The sequence below is a fragment of the Lygodium microphyllum genome, chromosome 20 (genome assembly GCF_053477565.2).
Source record: "Lygodium microphyllum isolate KBCC chromosome 20, Lygodium_microphyllum_v1.1.10, whole genome shotgun sequence".
Lineage (NCBI taxonomy): Eukaryota > Viridiplantae > Streptophyta > Polypodiopsida > Schizaeales > Lygodiaceae > Lygodium > Lygodium microphyllum.
The window spans coordinates 29,162,032-29,177,500 of NC_141154.1; the positions used below are offsets into that span (position 1 = coordinate 29,162,032).

The 15,469-nt window shown below is 45.9% G+C and overlaps 1 pseudogene; it reads right to left on the reverse strand.

The window, feature by feature from the left end:
- Window positions 1-493: 493 nt before the first annotated feature.
- LOC148018789 (heat shock protein 81-1 pseudogene) overlaps window positions 494-15,469 on the reverse strand; it is a 41,984-nt pseudogene continuing 27,008 nt past the window's right edge.

Consider the following 15,469-nt stretch of genomic DNA (forward strand, 5'->3'; position numbering starts at 1 on the left):
CCTCTTCTTGTCTTTCTCTCTTCTTTAGTCTTTCTCTCTCTTCTTCTCTCATCTTCTTCCTCTTTCTCTCTCCTCTCTACAGTCTCTCCCTTCTCTCCTTCTCTCTCCTAGGTCTCCTTTATTACAGTTGGTATCAGAGCTTAGTTTTTAGATTCTTTCTTTTCTCTCTCCTCATTTTCAAAACTAGTCTCCTTTTAATCAGAAACCCTAGTTACTCAGACACACATGTACACAAGGAGTACTGTAGGTAGAGGTGGCAGCCTTTCTTGGAGTCTTAAATGGAGCTTGGGCCCAAAAATTGGAGGTAGAAATACAAAAATGACAGGTCGTTTTTCAACATTGAGGTAAAAATTCTAGGGTTGTAGTGGAGGACACTGCAGCACTTAGAGGGAGCACTGGAGTGACCAGTGGGCATTCCCAAGAAGAAAACAGGCAGCATTGAAGACTTTTTAGAAGAAGACAGATCGCATTGATCCTTCCTTTCTCTCTCCTCTTATTTTTCTTCCTTCTCTTCTTTATCTTCATCATCCGACACCTCTTTCGTGGTGGTCTTCTCAGTCCACAAAAGAGATGGGATAGCTAATGAACTCAGAATGTTTCTTAATCAAGTCTTTCAACCTCCTCTCATCAAGGTACTGAAGCTGGTCTTCCTTCAAGTAAAGAGTAATCTTTGTTCCCCTGCCTAGAGGCTCTCCAGAGTCATGGGTAATAGTAAAGGAACCGTCGGCCTAAGACTCCCAAATGTACTGCTCATCGTCATTGTGCTTGGTTGTAACTACCACCTTCTCTGCCACAAGATATGTAGAATAAAACCTATTACCGTGTTTCCCATAGCATAGAGGAGTGGAAAATGGAAAAAAAGGAAATAGAAAAAAAGGTGCAGGATGAAAGCAGAAAAAGCCGCCTTGATCAGTAACCAGACTCTGCAAATTTAAATGTTCATGCACGACCCTCAGAAAGTCTCGGTGTCGCCCCGAGACAACAAAAGAGTAAAAGGCGCACCATTAAAATGTGGAAGCGCCCCCGAATCCTTGTAAAAGAGAGCCAGGCTCGCTCCTGTGCAAAGTGTACGCATTAGTTGGGAATAGGATAAATTAGAATGGTGGGAAATGGGAAAAAGGGCCTAGGCTACGGTCGGCCATGTAAAAAAGGGAAAAGGGGATGACCGCCCAAAAAGGATTTAGGGCTTTGTATATAAAGTTGAAAAGTGAATGACAAGCTCATTCTTTTGGTGTGTGGAAAACAGAGTCTTCTTCTTCCTCTCTTCTTCTCTCCTTCTTGCTTGTGTGTGCTCTTGAGGGAGGGAGTGTGAGAGTGTGAGGGAGTGAGTGTGTGTGGGAGTGAGGGATCAAGAGGGTGAAGCTCTTCACTATCTCCTATTCTCTTTTTCTCTTCTCTTCTCTTGTGCGTGCAGCTATGGAGGATGGAGCTTGGAGATGGAGGAGGCTTGAGGATGCTTGATCTAGCATCAAGAATCGTGGAGCTACGGGAGTGCAAGAGAGAGGAGGGTACTCCATCAAGCATCAAGGTAAGCTCACTACACTCGTAGGATCGACGGCGCATCGGCTAGGTGAGAGAGAGCTACTAGAGCTCGCTTGGAATGCTTGAAACAATAAGCGGTCCGTGGGTCTTGGCGGTCAAGGGAAAGCTCCCACATTTTGTTCCGTACCAGGACCAACGGATTCAAGCTTAAGCACTTACACGCCTCATATCGAGCATCGAAGTAGGGGATTCATCCCCGAAATGGAGCTTGAGATAGGTAGGAAGTTTGGGTGTTTTTGATCTTCAAAACAGGTAAGTATTTTGGGATATTTTGGTTGTTTGATGATTGGAAAATATGGAGAAATTAGTTCAGTGTTTTGCTTTTGATCTTTGTTGCATTTAGAGTAGGTTAACGTTAGGAAATCGCACTCGAGAGGCATAGGGTTTGCTGCTGTAAAATAGGGAGAAAATGCTCATTTGAATGGGTAGGAATCGCAAGGAGAGTGATCGGTAACATCCCCAGTAGGGTTATAAGTTCTTGAAGGGCAAGGGAATCCTCATTTGCAACCAGCTGAGAGTGAGAGAGAGAGAGAGAGAGAGAGAGAGAGAGAGAGATCTTGGGCGACCCTTTCGATCGATCAGTGCAAGGAGTGACGTTGCTATCGGCAATCCCCAGGTATATAGATCTCTTCCCCATCACTCCAGCATCATTCATGTTGAATCTTACAGCCTATAATAATCGATATCTTAAGATTTTGGACGAATTTATGCCCGAAAGTGCGTTAGAGTCGGCAAAATCAGACACCCGATTCAGTATCCAATTCTCAGAATCGGACGTTCGGACAACCGTCCGATCGGACCAACCCGTTCGATTTGGGGACTCGGACCACTCAGACATTCGGACCAACCCTGTCCGATCGGATGCTTAGCCCGATTGTCCGATCAAGAAAATCGGACTCACGAATTAGGACACGTCAGCAATCAGACCACACCCTTGGTCCAATTGGACCACTTGTCCGATTTTTGAAAATCGGACACTTAACCCCCGTCTGATTCTGAGACTCAGACGGCTCAAACTTGACCCACCTGGTCCGATTCCTAGAATTGGATCACTGGTAAATTAGACCACTGGTAAATCGGATTGAGAATCGGACACACCCTTAGGCAAAAAAAAAAGAAAAAAATGAAAAAAATGAAAGGGAAAACATCAAAAATTGATCCCCACGATCAACTGGAAGCGCAACCCTCTCCAGGACAACATAGCAAACGCCTTGTAGGCAGTTCCCAACGTAGGAGTCAAGACCAAGGGACAGGGGAACAGTGCTGGAGCACTCCCCAGCGATCTGACGTGTTGAGAACGGAAATCCAATCAGAGGACCTGTGATCAACTCCCTAGTGAACAACAAGAGGCAACGCAGACCCTAGAACCCGCTAGAACGGCCACGACTTGAGCGTAAGCATATAGAGATCGATTGCCGCACTCACAGTGAATTCCGCACTTGAAGTACACATAAGAAAGCTGAAAGCCTGATTGGGCACGAGTGCTTGAGAAGCGACACACGCATCGAATGCCCATAACATGAGGGTTGTATTCAATAACCAAGGGAACTCAATCAGATAAACCACTCAAGGAACCCACCAATAGGAGAGGACCCAAGACATAGACAAACCATCAAAGCGCAGAGTAGGACCAAGCAGGGAGCGCCAATGACGAGGATCTCTCAAGTCTATTCAACCTGATCGACAGCATAGTGGAGCGCAAGAGCCCGACCATGATGGAAGAGAGCTCCGACCATCGGTCTAGTGAGAATCTCAATTTGAACGTGTTCCCAAATGCTATTCAGCAAGCTGGTCAGCAGTTACGATGCGCACGCCTGGTATGAGCACCGTGGAAGGACAGCAGACGCAATTATTGCAGATCTAGAGGAGGAGAGAAGGCTGGCCCGCAAGGTATTGCAGGGCATAGCCAAGTACAATAGGGATCAGCAGGCTAGGAGCCAAAGGCAAAGCATAGGGCTGCATGAGGTGCAACGAGTGCTAAACTTGGTTGGCCGAAACCGAACTGACCATGAGAGAGCATTAGAGGGAGACTTGACGTTGAGCGAGCTCCTCATGAAATGGCTGCTCGATAATACAACAGTAGAGCAGAGTGCCACCGCACTAGCGACATCACTGCTCGCAGGATTAGGGGCGAACCAAGGCTCAAAGAGCCAGGCCAAAATACCCATTGTTGCAAAGCAACTCGATAAGTACCAACCTCAAGACGATCCATATAGCTTTGTTGAGCAGTTTACGCAAGTCTGCGAAGCCAACGGCCTCAACGACCAAACTCAATGTTCGCAAGCATTCGAGCTTTGCCTAGGTAACAAGGGTAGGATGTGGTATACAAGCCTAGATGCTGTAGAGCGAGGCAACTTCAATAACCTCAAGGATCTCTTTGTCAAGAGATTTGCCGAGCCCGGATACTCCGATAACCTGCTAGTACGCTTGATGAACGTCAAGCAAAAAGAGGACATCTGCGACTACGTGACCCATGTGAGGAGTCTCTTTAAGAGAATCCCTCTAGGCGAGCCACCGACTGACAGAGCAGTTTCGACTGTATTCATCAGAGGAATTCGAGACGAGGAGTTGTCTAAGGCTTTGGCAGGAAATTCAAGCTTGCAGTGGGACGCGGTAGCTAGAGTGTTTGAGAAAGCCATCAGAGTTGATGATCAACTGAAAGAGTGGAGCTCAAATCTAGAGGAGACCAACTCACAAAGCTCAGAGAGAATGCCAGCCTCTAGTGAGCGGTCAATCCCATCATCCCAAGATAAGGGGAAGGCCACCGAGATAGACCAAGGCTTGGCTGAGGTCAAAATGGAATTAGCCAAATTACAAGACATGTTGAGACAACCAATGCGCCCGCACGTCCAATGCGTGTACTGTGGCGGAAACCACTTGCTGGCCGAGTGTTAAGACCTTGTGCTAACTTCGGTAGGTTCAGCCATGATGTCTCGCATTGTAGATTGCCAAGAAGACCTCGATACTCGCAACCCTACGGCCAGCCTTACCTAGCGAACAAGCCGCAACCATTCTTCAGAAGGGGAGCCCCATTGGCTCTTCCCGTGCCTAATGATATGAAACCAGCCGTCCCTAGAATGGACATAGATCCTACAAGCATTCCTAGACCGCCTGGTCCTTACATGACCCACCCACTGAGCGATGCTCCAGTACACTACGTAGAGGAGCCAAATGAATAAGAGACCTACATATACCCTTACGTCATGATGATGACGAGGACAATGCAGTCCTCATGGATTATCGACCCGTGTCGGTGATGGCATTAGGACAAGGACAAGGTAGAGGCCTAGGAGGGGAGCCGCAGGATCCAATCATTTGTTGGACTTGTGGTCACCCCGGTCATGTCTCATCACGCTGCCCGGAAAGAGAGCAACAAAACAGAGACAAGGCTGACCAAAGGTGCGTAGAGTGCGGAATCACTCATCTTTTCATGGATTGCCCAAAGCGAAAGCCTCCACTAGCTCAGCCAACTTGCCATCTGTCCCATTGGGGCTTTTTGGTGTCAAAAATCCCGATGGGGAGGCCACACCTATTCCATTGTGGGTCATGACCCGAGCCGAAATGAAGCAGGCCAGCATCTCTCTACTAGGACCAAGCAATCTTGACGCAACCTCCATACGGAAGAAAAGCCGCAGGCGAAAAAAGAAGAGATCAGAAGCTAAAGTCACACTAAAAATCGAGAGTGCTACAACTCTGCCTGCGGGAAAGAAGGTTTCACACGTAGAGGTAGAGACTTCAACCCCTAAGACGGCCGAAAAGGGAAGCGCTAAGGTAGGGGAATACCCGCATCGGAAGCGACAATTAGAGGCTATAGAAAAGGTGAAGGAATGGGTGAAGGAGGCTCAAGAGCATATCAAGGACACTAAGCCCATCATAGAGGACGAGATTGATTATCTCTCCAGCGTAAGCACACCAATATCACGGCCTCAACCTAAGTTGGCAGAAGCAACTACGCCACAAGCAGTGCTGCTAAGACAAAGCCTTGATGCGACACAGCCGCAGGTCAGTCGCATCCAATGCCCTGAACAATCTGGGTTAAATGAGGGATGAGTATCCAACGATCTCCTGACCATATTGGTGACTATCCCTGTAACACTTAGCCTGGGAGATCTGCTTAAGCATCATCCTACCCTACGGCAAGACCTTAAGCAGTGGGTCGAAGGATCACAAGAGCAGGTCACGACAGACCCTCAAGACCATGATGCAGAAACACAATTTCCAATTTTGACGCTGCACTCCATGCCTAAATCCTTGCACGTCAACGCCTTTTGGGAAGGCTCGGAGATGCACGCGGTCTTGTCGATCCTAGCCCTGGGTGACACAACAAGAAAGGGAATCGTAGACACAGGAGCTGTGGTTAGTGTGCTTAGCCACACAGTGCTTCAAACTTGGGGAAACCCGCCTGTCGAAGCTGCTAGGTTTAATGTCACGCTAGCAAACGGTATGAGAGTGAATCCATTCGGGGTACCTTGGATGCACAACGCTAGAGTCATTGAAGATTGGGGGAATGGCTTGATCTTCCTTGGCAATAGAATAGATGCTGTGAGAATAGAGATTGACACTTGGAAGACCTCACCAGTCGACCTAGACGCCATCTCTGCTATGCTCAAGGGGAACACTCAGGTCAAGAAGCCCTATGGGCCCTTGACCAAGTATATCCCATGCCCAGAGGATGAGCGGGATTGGATGCACGTTCTTGCTACAATCAACCTGCCATTCTCAAATCATGAGGCATATGAGCAGGCCATCAAAACGATCGGCAAGTCCAACGAAGCACTCTCTACACCAGTCTGCATGATGGCAGGAAGCCTCGATGGAAAGCCTAAGCCTGTCACCTTCCACGTACCATCCAACAAAAGGGAACTCTAGGGGATACTGGAATACCTGACGAACCAACTAGCTTGCAATCCAATTGAAAATTTCAAACCACTCCAGGATCTCTTAGAGGAGTCCAAGTGGCAATGGACTAGAGTGCACGATTTAAACCTCATGTATAACTGGGCCCTAGGTCCTGACAACAACACGAGGCATACCAAACCCTAGGAGACGACGAGCAGTCGGATGACAAAGATTCTAGCGACGAATACAAAGACTACCAATCCTTCAGTGATGAGAGTGAGGGTGAAATAGATACCATAGAATATGACACTGAATGACAAGAAATTGAGCAGATACGAGTAGACGCCAAGCCGCAGGGAAGACAGACCCCTAGAATAAAGCGAGGAGTCATGTGCATGGAATGTGATCGCGCTTGGTTGGAATGCATAGGAGCGATAGACCTTGAGCAAGCAGGCCTAGCCCAGCCAGAAATGACGTCAATACTTAGGACTGAATCACCATCTGAACTGCGGCCACCAGGAGAGACCACCTCTTCCAGCGAAGATGGAGGGTTTGACTCTAAATCTGAAGCTAGTTCGGATAGTGATCTAGAGATCCCTAGGCCACCCACGACCAGACGTACCAAGGGGGACCTACCTGTCCACCTGAGGCACAGACAGGTAAGGCAGGAAAAGGCAAAGCAACCCAGGGATACACGATCAGAAGAACAGCGAAAGCTGCAAGACCTCCCTAAACGCTTCACAAAATTCAAAAAATGAGATAGGGTAGTAGTTCTGTTGGGTGCCAAACGTCAAGGGTAGACGAGCAAACCAATCGAAGGACCGGCCAAGGTCAAGGAGGTAGACCTAGCCAAGGAAGGGGAAACACCCCGACTAGGGTTCATTGCCGACGACTTGACTAGTGAAGAAGAAACCAGACTTTTCGCTCTCTTGCGAGAGTATATAGACATGTTCGCCTCGTCCTTAGAGGAGCTACAGGGGGTAGATCCGAGTGTTGTGACTCACAACATACCCATGAGGTCGGACGCGACGCCTGTCAAGCAGCGACCGTACCCTATGAATCCAAAACACGCTCATGCTTTCAAAGAGGAAATTGACAAGTTGATGAGAGCTGGATTCATTTACGAAATTGAGCACACATACTGGGTATCACCCATAGTCATTGTGATGAAGAAGAACAAAAAAATCTAACTGTGTGTCAATTACAAGAAAGTGAATGCTGCTACAAAGAGAGATAACTATCCATTGCCGTACACCAAGCACATGCTTGAGAGGGTGGCAGGCAAGAAAGCCTACAATTTTCTGGATGGCTTCTCAAGGTACAACTAGGTGCAAGTGCATCTTCTAGGCACAAGACCGCCTTTGCCATGGAGTGGGGCACCTTTGCATACATAGTCATGCCCTTCGGGTTGACCAATGCCCCCGCCACTTTTCAACGTCTCATGTGCACTATCTTTAAGGACATGCTTCGCAAGGAGTTAGAAGTCTTTGTCGATGACTTGTGTGTCCATTCAACCTAGACCGAGCACTTAGACAAACTCCGTGCAGTCTTTGAACGGTGTCGCCTATATTGTCTCTCCTTGAACCCCTTGAAATGTCAGTTTTGGGTAAAGCACGGATGCATCTTAGGACACATGGTGTCGAAGAACAGCATTGCCACTAAGTTCTCGAAGGTCAGGGTTATTGTTGACCTTCCACCCCCAATTAATTACAAGGGAGTTAAATGCTTCTTAGGCCATACATGATACTATCGGCGGTTTATACTGAACTACGCGTTGATCGCCAGACCATTGTACAAGCTGCTAATTGTCTTCGAGTGGACCGAGGCATGCCAACGAGCGTACAAAGAATTGAAAAAGGCTCTAACAATAGCACCAATTCTACGAGCCCTAGATTGGACCATCACCTTTCACATGCACATCGATGCTTCTAAGTTTGCTATGGGGGCAGTGTTGTGCCAACCTGGTGAGCACAACTTAGATTATCCAGTGAGCTTTACTAGAAGCAGACAACTCACTGAGACGGAGATGAACTACTCGACAACAGAAAGGGAGGGATTAGCCATGGTGTTTGCTGTGAAGAAATTCTGACATTATCTATTGGCCACACCCTTCATCTTTTTCATGGACCATTAAGCCCTGCTCTATTTGGTAAACAAACCTTGTGCTATAGGGTGCATAGCTCGATGGCTCCTGCTTCTAGAGTTTGACATCTATGTGGTAGTACAAAAGGGAAAACAACATTACATGGCTGATCACATGTCACGCGTCCCCACAGGAGAACCCGCTGGACAAGGCAACATTGACGAGTTGCCCGACGCCCACCTATTCCACCTGTCTAGCGAGAGAGACTTATTTAAGGCTGATCTAACGCCATATTGGGCGGAAGACGTCGTCCAAGTGCTTGAGCACGGACTGCTTGAGCGACCAATAGAAAAAGCCCGACTCATGCACTTGATCCTGAAGATTCAGCCGTACCAGCTGATTGCAAGCCAACTCTATAGGCTGGGGCAAAACAGATTGCTGCGTAGATGCGTGTGTGAGCATGAGATGCACGATGTGCTCTCAGAGGCGCATAACGGCATCGCGGGAGGACACTTTAGTGGAGACACGATAGCACGGAAGGTGCTACAGTCTCAAGTATGGTGGCCCACACTTTTCCACGATGCCAAGCGATTCATCAAGCATTGTGATGAGTGCCAACAGACAAAAGTCCCGATTCACAAAGATCAAATGGAGTTGATCCCCATTATTGCTTGCCAACCCTTCGAAAAATGGGGAATCGACTTCATAAGGCCCATCAATCTTGCGACACAATACTCACAAGCCAAGTACATCATTGTGGCCATGGATTACCTCATAAAATGGATAGAGGCAAGAGCCACATGTAAGCACGATGCTAGGACGACTGCCAAGTTCTTATGGGAGCAAGTGATCTCACGCTTTGGTCGCCCCATCGAACTAGTTAGCAACCAAGGCACACACTTTATCAATGAAGTGATAGCACGTATCCTATCCACCTTTCTCATTATCCATTGCAAATCCTCACCATACTACCCTCACGCGAATGGCCAGGCAGAATCAACTAACAAGATTCTTATCAATGTCCTGACTAAAGTAGTCACGGCCTCACGCAGCGACTGGGACAACAAGTTGATGGCAGCCTTATGGGCCTACCGCACAGCTTGTAAAACGGCTGTCGGCCAAACCCCCTATAGGCTGACCTATGGAACTGAAGCAATTCTACCGTTAGAATTCTTCGTTCCTAGCCTGAGAATAGCACTTCAAGAACGATGGGAAGGGAAGGAGGCATGGACGCAATGCCTGGTCGAGCTAGAATGCCTATCAGAAACTCATCTTCTAGCCACCCACGCACTGATTTGTGAGAAAGCTCGACACAAAAGCTGGTTCGACAAGCATGTCAAGCAGCGCGAATTTGAACAAGGTGACTTAGTGCTCCTTCACTCAGTTAAGGGACATAAGCAAAAAATAAAATTCAGGGGTCTTGGATCCTTCAAGGTTCGTGCAATCAGCCAAATCGGCAATGTCGAGCTTGAGACACTAGACGGTGAGGAAATAGGCTTCTTCAATGGTAGTCGTGTCAAGAAGTACTACCCCCCCAACATGTCCTTGGCATGAGCCATCATTGTAAGAACCGCCGGTGGTCAAAGTATGGGTAGCTAAAATCACCGAAAGCAACAAAGAGGATGAGGAAGCCGTGGAACTCGCTTACCTCCGTGCCACGGTGTCGAAGGGTTTTCGAAAGCAAAGTCGCGACCACAGAGGACTTTGATTAATTTCAGGATACAAGATCAATCGAAGCAAACAATCAAGACAAATATGATGCCAAGTAACAATTGTATTACTGCCAAGTTATCTCTGAGCATAGAGAAACATCATAACAAACCACATGTGATCTATGCAATCGACCCATGCCATGTATACAAGCTCAAGTATTTGTGATTGCAACAGTTGACAAAACTATTCCACCCTCTCAAGAGCAATATGAAAACTGAGAATAGCTCTTCAAATCATGACAATTTGATTGAACTGCTCAAACCTTGTGGTTCAAAATTATTCATTGCTGTTGCTCTTCCAAAGTCTGTAAGAAAGCATACTGCTTGATTTACCAAATGTATGTGCACCAGACAGGGCCACCGCATCCTTTATGTCATCAAGCTCTACTGCAGCAAATTTGGTCACAATAGCATCCAAAGACTCTCTTGCAGGTGGAAGCCTGGATGCCACAAGGAACTTATATGCTGCTTTATTGTCTTTCCTTCCTAAGTTGACATTCCATGTTAAGTTCAGCTGTTAAACATATAAAGACAGCTCATACACATCATAACTGCATCTGAATGGCCAAGAATTATCCTTAAGTGTGCCTCTTCTTGCAGGACAGCACCAAGTCTTAAACTCCAATCCCAATCTTAGCAGTACCCTTCAGATGCAAGGCCTAAGCCTTTTAAGTGGAGAGGGAACAACAATAGATAGCCCTATTACTCTGAAGAGTGTAGATGGAGAAGTCATAATACTTGGGAAAGAGAGGAGCTCTTCAGTTGGGCCACTTACACCTCAAAGCAAACAACAGACAGAACCTATTATGGCTAACAGTAGTTTGAGCATTGTCCAAGCAAAAGGGAGCTTCCACCAGCTTTTATAGATCCTCCAGCTCCAACTAGCAGGCGACAAAGCCAGATAGAGCAAGTGCCACAGAATTTGGTGAATCCAAATGTAAGAAATCGTTGTTTCCATAAATAAGGCAGCAAAACCTTCAAATGTATATGTTCAACTGGTTAAACCTTCAATATAAGATTCTGGTCGTAATAAGGGCGCTATGAAGCAGACCAAAGAAAGCTTTCAGCTCTGCAGAGCGCCCAACGTTTGTGTGCTCCATCAAAGCAAAGCGCAGCCAAAATGTGCTGTCGAAGAAACTCACAATGCCGCCATGGTCGATGGAAGACGTAATGACTCTGGGAAGAAGAGGAAGTTACAATAGAGCGAGAAGCATGGTCTGCCCATCCAAAAAAAACTGATAGCAGACTGCCCAGGATTTCCGTGTTGCCAGTTGAGCATAACAGTTTTCGTATTCAAAAGGATTTTAATTGGAAATTGATCACTGATCTTCGCAGCAACATTGCTATCATCAGCTTCATCTTCAGAATCACTGCTCTCCCCTTCAGTCGATGACGGAGAGAGAGCTTACATTAGCCAGGATTGCCGAAATTCCCTGCGCCTCTGAGAAAGCTTCCATCCTTGTTTCAATCACTGTCGATGGAGCGAAAGCTTCAATCCTTACTTCAATCACTGTCGATGGAGCGTATGATGCTGTATACTCATACATCAGAGCTAAGGCAGCATACACATCATCCGCATCTCACTTGTTCTTCCAGTCAATAAAATTTGAGAAAATTCTTTGCCAGTTGTTTCGGCTTTGAGACTCCAGTATTCTCCTCAATTTTTTTTCCCCCCAGACCGTATCGAGATGGGCCAATGCCACCCATCCCCAGCCTATTTTCGTTCTTGCTTTTTCTCCCCCCCTCTATTCGTGCGATCCCAATGTCTGAAAATAGTTGCAACAAAAGGAACAAAAAAGCGTGTATGGTGACGCTTTTGAATCACTCCAAATATGACAAGAGGTTAGTAGTTCGATTCTAGAGAAACACATGCCTCCCGAATGGCATCCAGCTCTCTTTAGAAAGCCTAAATGGTCTTGCTTCCACTTGAACATACCAAAACCATTATCGTTCATTACAATGACTGTCAGATTAAGCTGCAAGCGAACAACTGTTTCCATTTCTTGAGAATTCATCATGAACCCACCATCACCACACACAGCAACAACTTTCTTTTGCGGATATAGCAATGACACTGTAATAGCAGAGGGTAATCTAGCTCCCATGGTTGCTAATACATTGTCAAGCAGTAAAGTGTTGGATTCATACACCTTGTAACAATGAGCAAACCAAATCTTGTACATTCCATTGTCTAAACAAACAACTCCATCATCTGGGATAGCTCAATATCAGAGTATTTCATGTAACTACATTTGGATATACTCTCTCCATTTGCATTTATTCAAAACAATTCAAAGCTTCAACAACAAGCCCATATTCAGCATATCCTGAGATCATTGCATTCCACAAGACTATATCCCTTACCCGTACTTGATTGAACATTTTCCATGCTTTTTCAAATAAGTCACAATTTCCATAACCTCATCATCAGGCCCATGTTCAGTATATCTTTTTGGTGGATTCCACATCTTGGATGCGCAGCAGTACGACATCCACCCCCTCTAATCCTGCGCATCCTTTGGACGGGCCAACTACCCATGATCATTATCATCAAGATTCACAAACAGATCAATCTCTTCATTATGCATTTCTGGTATATCAACAAGATTATCTGTCATATCATCTGTCTCTTCCATTGGAGTTTCTTCTTGTTGCTCTTCTCTTGCAAATTCTTCCAATGCATAATCTTCATCATCTCTTTTCTTGAAAATCTTGATTCTTTTTCCAACAATAGGCACTCTAAGCACTGTCCCATCCAATTCTGTCAACTCATATGTTGCATTATCAAAGACATGTCTGACTATGTATGGTCCAAACCATCTTTTCACCATCTTCTGAAGTGCAGTATGCTAATTTTCAAGGCTGCTATCAAAGACTAATACCCAATCTCCCTCTTCTATTGCTCTAGGCCGCAAGCGATGCCTGCTGTCAAACCTATCCTTATTTCTTAGTCTAGCAACCTTCAACCTGTCAATAGCTAGCTGAATATCCTCTGGTCTTCTCTCCAACTGTTGAATCCGAAGAGCTAAGAGCTCCTCTCTCGTCAAATCCTCCTGCCAAGGTTAAACTGACCAAGTCGAAGCACAAGTCTCAGTCGGCATAACCGGTTTCTGACCATACATCAACTCTATGGGCATATATCTTGTGGTAACACTGTGAGTCGTACGATCAACCCATAAAGCAAATGGTAGAAGTCTCAGCCATTCTCCAATCTGTCCTCTACATGCTTTGGCTAATGCTTTCACTATCGGCGAATGCCCTCTTTCACTCTTCCCATTTCCCTCTGGATTGTATGCTGTAGTTAGAACCAACTTGATTCCTAGTTGAGAGAAAAACTCCCTAGCTTCATTTGCATCCAATTCACCGCGATCCGCAGTGATCTTACCCACACAGCCATACCTGCAGAAAATTTCTTCCAATAAGAACTTACACACTGCACTAGTGGTCTTCGTTCTCAGAGATCTGCCCTCAACATGATTGGTAAGATCCTCCCTAGCCAAAACAATATACCTCATCTACCATAGACGCATAGGCATAGTAACTAAGTCAACTACCCACTTATAATGAATGCATAGCGGATAGGTCGGATGAAGCTCATCTCGATGATGCATTGTCGAATACATCTGGCAGTCCCTGCAAGTCTCAACAAAGTGAGCAACATCTCTATACATGGCTTTCCACCAATATTTCTCCTTGATTTTCTCATAAGTAGCCCACACTCCTCTATGACCAGCCCAAGGACTCTCATGAAACTCCCTCATCACCTGTAACTGTGTCCCTCTATCGCAGACAACCCGCAAAGGTAATCTACCTCTTTTCTTTGGATGCTTCCAAAGAAATCCGTCCTTGAGAAAATAACCATAGGCTTTCCTTCTGATCTTCTTGAACTCTTCATCTATCCATTCATCTCTTTTGCTTAGTGTACTAAGGTACTTGCCAATCTGCAACCAATCTCCAACATAAAGTTCTTCTATGAAAGCCACAATATCATAGACATGGCAAACATGATCAACCATAGTGGCTGAAATTTCTGCATCATCCTCTTCTGCAAATAGCATCTCCTCATCATCATATCTGGGTCTAGATAGCATATCTGCCACTGGATTATCCTTCCCTGCTATGTGTTTAAATTCTAGATTTAATGACTTGATGTATGCAATCCATCTCAACATGGCTATATCCGAAGTAGAGCAACTCGTAATCATACCAATCAATGGCAAGCAATCTGTCTCTACCACAACTGAAGCTCCAATAAAGTACTCCTTGTCACATTTGAGAGCCGTAACAATCCCCAGTAACTCCCTCTTGTTTTGCGGATATCTCCTCTGTCTCTCGTTTAGGACTTTTGCCCCAAACCGAATAGCATATCTGTTTCCATCTGCATCATCTTGACCCACAGCCCAACCTATGCCAATTGGACTAGTGTCAAATGTCAATACAATAGGCCTTCCGCAATTATAATCCGCTTTCCTGAGAGTAGGAGCAATCTGCAATAACTTCTTCAATTTCTGCATGGCTCTAGTGTGGCTCTCATCCCAATAGAATTTCTGCCCCTTTCGAAGTAGCAGATATAAACAATCTTCTATGTGTGCAAAATGAGGTATCCAAATCATATAAAACACACAAGCTCCAATGAAGCTCCGTACCTCTGAAGTGGTAGAACAATATTCCGTAATCTTGCCTATAGCATCCACCTTATCAGGTGAGGGTTTCCTGCCATAATATCCACACATATGTCCAACAATGACAACCTCATTCATGTTGAGATATCGAGCTCCACTCGTGATATGCCAGGGTGACCGTTGTGCATTTATGTCACCGACGTGTTAGTTGCAGATGCGGTTGGTATACCGCCCATGAATAATAGCTACATGATAGCTATCCTTATCTACTCTAGTTTGTGGCTTGGTTAGTATGCCACCTTAGTTAGTTGAGTTTGGTTTGAGACCCATATATAGGGTTCTTCTATTTCTTTGTATGTGAGTTTTTTTGGCTTACACAACTAAGAAGAGGAAAACTGTTTTCAGCCTCCACCCTTGTGTGTATTCCCCCATTGTGCAAACAAGAAAGCTACAAGTGAGACTCCTTCCTTCTCTCCCACAATCTTGACATGGTATCAGAGCCTTGTTCGTGGTAAGGAGCTCAAGAAAGCAAGCCAAGCTCGCGATGTTCTGGTAAGAGGAGCAGTGTTGCTTTCATTTTCTGTTTTGGGAGCAGATCTCTGCAGGTAGCACAGCCGGAAAGTGCAGGAGTGCATTGTCTCAGGTTGAGACGCCCTTCGCGGTGAAGCAAG